Below are 8,237 nucleotides of genomic sequence, written 5' to 3'. Positions count from 1 at the left end.
TACTATTTAGATGTAAAGTCAGCATTTCTAAATGGTATATTGGAAAAAGAAGTCTATGTTGAGCAACCTAAAGGCTTTTTCAAAGAAAGAGAGGAGGAGAAAGTGTATAAGCTTCAAAAAGCTCTATACGGACTCAGACAAGCTTCAAGAGCTTGGTATGCAAGGATTGATGACTTATTAATTCATGAAAATTTTTTAAGAAGTGAAAACGTGCCTACCTTCTACATCAAAGCCAACTCACATAAAGACAAGATGGTAATCTCTTTTTATGATGATGATTTACTTATAACAGGTTGTAATGCTAAAGCTATCCAACAATTCAAGAATAAGATGAAGTAAACCTTTAAGATGTTCATTTTTAGTTTGATGAACTACTTCCTAGGCTTGGAGATTAGGCAAACAAGCAAAGGTATATTTCTATCTAGAGAAAAATATGCTTTAGATTTGCTTGATAAATTTCAGCTAGAAAATGCCAAACATGTTGAAACATTTATGATTCAAAATGCTAAGTTTGAACTTGATGATGGATGTGAAAAGATAAATGGTTCAGTTTATCGAAGTTTGATAGGAAGCTTACTTTACTTATGTGCACCAAGACCTGATATCATGTATGCTATAAGTGTACTATTAAGGTTCATGAGTACTTCATCTTAGAACCATTACCAAGCTGCAAAAGAATTCTAAGGTATGTAAAAGGTATGGCCAACTATGGAGTCTTGTAGAAGCATGGTAAAATTTATGAGTTAGTTGGCTATTGTGATAGTGATTGGGCAGGCAACTTAGAAGACATGAAAAGTACCTCTGGCTACTTCTTATTCATGTTTGATTCGGATCCATTTTCTTGGAGCTCATACAAGCAAGGAACCATAGCATAATCAACTACCAATCCTAAGTATATTTCAGTAGCAGTAGCATTAAACCAAGTAATTTGGCTAAGGAAATTGGTTGATGATTTAGGTTGCAAGCAAAACAATACAACCATCATCCATTGTGACAATACTTTAGCTAGTGCCATTGCTAAAAATACATTACAATATAGGAGAAAAAAGCACATTCCTATAAAGTATCACAGCATCCGAGAGGCTGAAAGAAACAAGGAGACAAGCTTTATCCATTGCCCAACACAAGATCAACATGCAGATATCCTTACAAAACCATATCCAAAGGAGAGACTTCAAGCTTAGGAGTCTTATATACATCATGCCTAATATTACTAAGGAAGACTGTTAGAGAACTATGGCATTGTTAGCCATGATAATGAGCAAACCCAAAACCTAGTTACTTAAGCCGAAAGGTTGCAATTCAAGCTTGTTTTTGTATTTTAACTTGTAGTTTGTTCTAGTCAATTTTTATGTACAATTTAGGCTAGTTAATTTGTTGCTTAAAGACACCAAAATGATTTAATATATTAGCTAAATTAGGTTAATCTTAAGCACCTTGATGACATGGAAGCACCTTGGTGACATGGACAGCTGCTTGGCGGCATGAAGTCTTATCATTTAGCCAACCTCTTATCCAATGCATGTGAAGACACATGGCATCATGCATGAGGACTACTTCAACTTGAAGTACTCAATAAGGTAGCAACACTTGTCAAAATTTTAAAAAGCATGTTATGAAGTTACATTCACACTTGTATTTGCTTCACCATGAAGCACTTAAAAATTGTTAGTGCTTAAGTTCGACCGTGGTGTGCTTTCACACCATTTTTGCAAGCTATATATATGTGTAACATTATAATGAATGAATTGAATTTGTTTTCATCAAAACACCTTAGTTTTCCCTTTGAAAATAGGAGAAACATCCATACCGACCTTGCTAGAAAATTTAACACCTTATTCAAAATCATCATGGCCAAGCGCTCCAAAACAATTCCAAAATCATTTTCCAATAGCTTTAAACCCTTATTCTCTTTAGATAAACCTTTTCCTTAATCTTTCACCTTCATGGTGATGTACATGAGGAGATTTATATGAAGCAGCCAGAAGGCTTTGAGGTTTCAAAAAAAAAGAACCTCATTTGAAGCTGAAGAAGAGCATATACGACTTCAAGCCAATACCTAGACAGTGGTACAAGAAGTTTGACTCTTTTATGGTAAGTCAAAGTTATAAGAATGCTTATGCAAACTGGTGTGTTTATATTTAAATATTTCTAAATAGAGACTTCATTGCACTTTTGCTATATGTAGATGATGTGTTGATCGTTGGACAAGATGCAATGAGAATTAGTTAGCTAAAGAAGGAATTATCCAAATCTTTTTATAGGAAAGACCTAGGACTAGCTCAATAGATTTTAGGAATGTAAATAAGAAGAATCACAAGCCTATGATGGATATCTCAGATGAAATATATCAAACAACTGATAAACAGATTTGACATGGTGAGGAGAATCCACCCGTACCCCTACAGCCGACTACCTGCTGGGGTGCTAATCCTGCACAAATGAAGATGGGGCCAATCACAAGGGCACAAGCTAAAAGATTCAAAGACAATATGGTTAGATTTATACAAGGTGTGATTCAAACTCAAAAGGGCATGATAATACCCAAAGATCCAAAGCCCGTCTTGTGCATCCAGTTACGAAAGCGGAAATGGACCCGCCAAGCTATTTTGGTGCATCTATGGATCCCGGGCAACAAGGAATAAAGTTGTTGACTTATGAATGAGATTGAACACTCCAAGAGATCATGAAATCATGTCAAGGCAGAAGCAAGATGGACCAAACATCACATTTGCACACAAGGCTCAAGTTGGCCGAAAATCATCCAATTTGGCGCTGGCTTTGACTTCTTTTGTCGATAAAGCAAGTTTGACTTATTCCAATCAAGGGAAATGTATGGGAATCAATATTAATCCTATTTGGCATCCTCCATGGCATATTGGAGCTGATTTGTAGCCTAAACTAGCTGGTGATTGGACAAAGACAGCTTAGTTTGAAAACTAGTCAACTAGTTTTCTAATTTGAACATTTGACTTTTGTTTAGGAAATAGTCTTTATTTTGGTTTTTATTTACTAATTTTCTGGAAAAATTACTCTAAGAAAGATATAATTTTATTATTTTGATTTAAATTAGTTAATAAAAATTAGATTACGAAAGGTATGAAATTTGGCAATTTCCTTTTTGTGCACCAATCTTGGCCGAATTTAACCTAGCTAAATTAGGGTTTTTATTTTGTGACTTTAGCTCATTTAAGGGCTTATTTTTTCAATGGAATGGAAGCTTAGATTATTGATTAAAAATTATTAGTAGGAAGAATTCTCTTTTTTCTCTTTGAACACCTAAAACATTAAATAGAAATCAAGTGTTTTAGTTTGACTTATCAATAAGACATCCATCACCTATCATGGAGTCTTGATCATATACCAAGGTTTCTAATCACATGTTGATAGGAGTTAAGGTAACCATTAGAACCTGAACTGAATTGTGATTCGGGCTAATATAATACGGGTTTAGGAGCAAGTCGACCTAGGTTCGTAACATTTGGTATCTGAGCTAAATTTTGTTCGGGTTTGATCTATCTTATTTGTTTTATTTTATTTTGTGTTAATCTGCAATTTTAATATTAGGTTAAGCTTGCTTCTATCTTCTCCACATTCTGCATAAAATAAATAAATTTTTCTACATAGCCGAATTTGTTTCCTTGTTAGCCAAATTTTTATTTTTTCTAGTTTGTTGGTTGATTAGCATCTTAGTTCTTAGTAATTTGGTTTATTGTTGATTTTTCCTTCCTGTTTTAATCTTAATTAGTTGCATTCATATATTCAAAAAAAAAAAAAAGGGAGTTTGAAAACATATTGTATAAAACCTACAAACTTTTGCAATTTGTTTTTGTTGAAAGTTTGTCTCGGGTTTGGTGGAATTTTGGTATTTGAAATTTTAATTTTGGTGTTGATTCTTACTACTCGAGTTGTGACTATATTCTATGAGTGATTAAAAAAAACATAGATAAAAAAAAATTTCTGCAAAAAGGTCGGTTTATGGAAGCTTGAAAATTTGAGTTTGTTTGGTGTGAAATCTTAATTGAGGAGTGTTGGAGGTGCTGTTTGTTAATTTTATATTGTTGCTGGATATTTGAATTTTGAGTGCTAAAATTTTTTGGTTTAAAATTGGTAAAGGATTTGAAACACAAACTTAAATTACAAAAACTACAACCAACAACTTTTCCAAATTTTGTTCGAATTGTTTCTTGTTCATAGTTTGAATCTCTTTTCTAAATTTTATCTCTGAATTTTTGATTTCTTAATATTCTGTTCTGCTTCTTATTGATTCCAAAAATTACTTGTTGATTTACCTTGTTTTTTGTTAGTTAAGCCGAGACTAGGTTTTATTAATTCACTCGGTGTTTGCTTGCTTTTTGTTGCTACTTTATTAATAAGTTTAATTAAGACATACTTGTGATCTAATTGCTGTTTTGAGTGTGTTTTAATTAGGACTTTGAGATAATTCTTCAAATGGAAAAAGACAAGAGAGTGCGAGCTTAAAAGATTATTAAAAGCCGAAAATAGTGTGCGTACACGAATGTCGAAACCTTTTTTGAGTGAAACATGTGATGGAGTGAATTTGATGAGGATTTTTGTATTATTTTTGCTAACATGACAGATTCAAGGATAAGAAGAGGAGATGGTTCATTAAGTAATCTAAAAGAGAAATTCGTAAGGCTCAAGTGTGAATCTCGAGCAACGGGAAGTGGAGGTGAATCTACCGACATGAGAACAACTTCAAAGGATGAATGCTCGCTTTGATCACCTAGATCAAAGAATGGGCAGATTTGAGAACTCACAAAGTGGGCCGAATACTAGGGTGGGTTTACATGGAGGCCGTGGACATTCTAGAGTAGGATTTAAGGAACAAAATTTTGGAGATAATATAGAGGAGGAGTTTGATGATATTTTTGTATTCCAAGGAAGGTAAAACTAGGGGAGGCAAGCTAGAGATGAGGATGATGACCCTGAGAATGTTAAAGTGAACATCCTACCATTTTTTGGGGAAAAGTTATCCAAAGGCATATCTAGAGTGAGAGGAGCGTATGGAGATGATATTCGATTGTCATAACTACTCCGAGGTAAAAAAGGTTAAATTGACAGCTTTGGAATTTGGACATTATGCACTCCAATGGTGGACTAATGAGCAAGGTACCCGAAGGAGAATTAGCGATAAACTAATTACCATTTGGAGACAAATGAAAGGAGCCATGAGAAAAAGATTGTGCCAATTCATTACCATAGGTTGCTACATTAAAAGCTCCAATCATTATTACAAGGAACTAAGACCGTGGAGGACAACTACAAAGAGATGGAGATGCTCATGATGAGAATGACAATGAATGAGGATCGTGAGGCAACCAAGGCACGGTTTTTGAGAGGTTTAAATCGAGAAATAGTCAACCAAGTAGTGTTACAACAATATCTGGAATTGGAAGAGATGCTTCATGTGGTTATTAAAATTGAGAATCAATTCAAGGGGAGGGGGTACAAGCTCACGGCTTGGAAGAGTTTCCAACAGCGGGAGGTCTAATTCAAGTGTTTGGAGAAGCAATCCCACATATGACACAAGGCCAAAACCGAAGCAAGGAAAAGAAAGCTCCAATTAGCCAAGGAAGGATACAAGGCCGGATTCAACTTTAGCACACAATTGGGTAGGTAAATCTGATCCTAAATCCTTAATAACTAGAGATATTGTTTGTTTTAAATGCCAGGGATGATAATATATTGCCAACTAATACCCAAATAAAAGAATTATGGTGCTGAAAGGCAATGGAGAGTTGGGGTTAAAAAGTGAGGAATCCGAAGCTAAAATTGAATTTGTAGATGAAGCAATTAAGGATGAAGAACAAGAAAAAGCTAAGATTCTCAAAGTTTCAAAGGCCGAATTGAGTTTGGTGGCAAGGAGGGTCTTAATCGTGTACAAAGATGAGGATCAAATCCAAAGAGAAAATATCTTCCATACTAGATATGAAATTCAAGGTAGCTAATATCATTAGTATTATGGTGGTTGAGAAATTAGGATTAACAACCATTAAACATCCCTAACCTTATAGATTACAATGGCTTAACAATAGTGGTGAGATGAAAGTAAATAAACAAGGTAAGGTAAAGTTTAGCATTGATAAATATGTGGATGTTGTATTATGTGATGTTGTGCCTATGCATGCTGGTCATATTTTATTGGGAAGGCCATGGCAATTTGATAAAGACACCATACACTATGGAAGAGAGAATACCATTGTTTTTCGATTCAAAGGTAAGAAAATTAAGCTTGAACCATTAAATCCAAAAAAGGTATTTAGAGACCAACTACAAATGCAACAAAAGAGAGAAGCTGAATGGCTCAAGGACAAAGTCAACATGGCACCCACGGCTTCACCATTTGTGAAGGAAGGTAAGGCCGACTCATCCATCCAAGGTATGTCTTCAAAAATTAAATTTGAGAGGAACTAAATTTGAGAGGAAAAAGATAGATGAACTCGAGAGAGAGAAAAATGGTGAGAAAGCTGAGAGTGAAGGAAAAATAGTGGTGGTCAAGAGAAGTAAGGAAAAAGAAAAAAAATTTACCTTAGTTTAGATGAGGTTAAAAAGGCAATTTTAAGTAATAAATCATTGCTAGTCATGATTTATAAAGATGTTTATCCAAATGATCATGCTAACCTTGAAAAGCTTGGCAATAATTGCCAAGTTCTATTTCTTCTTTTTTGTAGGAATTTAATGATATCTTTCCGGAGGAAATTCCTAGTGGTTTGCCATCTATCCGAGGGATTGAATATCAAATTGATTTTGTTTCGGGAGCTGCAATTCCTAATAGACCTGCATATAAGAGTAATCCTAAGGATACAAAGGAACGATAAGGTAGGTAAGTGAGTTGTTAGACAAGGGTTATATTCGTGAGAGCATGAGTCCATGTGTTGTCCCTATTTTATTAGTACCTAAGAAAGATGGATCATGGCGCATGTGTGTAGATTATAGGGCTATTAATAATATAACTATTAAATTTAGGCATCTAATTCCTAGGTTAAATTATTTGTCTGATGAATTACATGGTGCATGCATGTTTACTAAAATTAACCTTAGGAGTGGGTGCATGCATGTTTACTAAAATTAACCTTAGGAGTAGGTATCATCAAATTAAAATGAAAGAGGCTGATGAATGGAAAACCACATTTAAAACTAAATATGGATTGTATGAATGGTTAGTAATGCCTTTTGTTTTAACTAATGCACTTAGCATTTTTATGAGGTTAATGAATCATGTCATGCATCCATTTATTGGAAAATTTATGGTTGTATGTTTTGATGATATTTTAGTGTATAGCCGAAATCTTGATAATCATGTAGGACGTCTTAGGCAAGTTTTAAATATTCTTAGAAAGGAAAAATTATTTGCTAACCTTAAGAAGTGTGATTTTTTAAAGGATGAACTTGTTTTTCTAGGATTTGTTGTAAATGCAGCAAGAATTAAGGTTGACCAATTCAAGGTGTAAGCTATACAAGATTGGCTAAAACCTACTTTTATCACCTTAGTAAAAAGTTTTCATGGTTTGGCTTGCTTATATAGAAGATTTGTCCAGGATTTTAGCACCATCGCAACATTTTTGACCGAGGTTTTCAGGGAAAATGTTGGGTTCAAATGGAGCAAAGCACAAGAGAAGTCTTTCAATTTGTTAAAAGAAAATTTATCTAATGCTCATTTATTGATATGCCGAATTTTAATAAAAAAATTTAAATTGAATGTGATACTTCGGGTGTAGGTATTGAAGCTATCTTGATGTAAGAAGGAAGCCCTGTAGCATACGTTAGTGAGAAGTTGAATGGAGCAGCATTGAAGTACCCAACCTATAACAAAGAGATGTATGCGCTGGTGAGGGCTTTGGAGACATGGCAACATTACTTGATCCTGAAGGAATTTGTGATTCACACAGATCATCAATCATTGAAGCACATCAAAGGCTAAGGGAAGTTTAACTGATGGCATGCGAAGTGGATTGAGTTCATTAAGACTTTTCCTTATGTCATCTGCTACAATAAATGTAAGAAAAATGTGGGTGCCGATGCATTATCCTGAAGGTTTGTATTGTTTTCTACCTTAAATGCTATATTACTTGGATTTGAACAATTGAAAGAACTTTATGACCATGATAGTGACTTTGGAGAAATATTTAAAAATTGTTATTGTACTAACCATGGTTATAACAAATTTTATATCTTTGAGGGATATTTGTTTAGGAAAAATCAACTTTGTGTGC

The sequence above is a fragment of the Ziziphus jujuba genome, chromosome 1 (assembly GCF_031755915.1).
Source record: "Ziziphus jujuba cultivar Dongzao chromosome 1, ASM3175591v1".
Lineage (NCBI taxonomy): Eukaryota > Viridiplantae > Streptophyta > Magnoliopsida > Rosales > Rhamnaceae > Ziziphus > Ziziphus jujuba.
Note: the sequence above shows the minus strand (reverse complement) of the source record.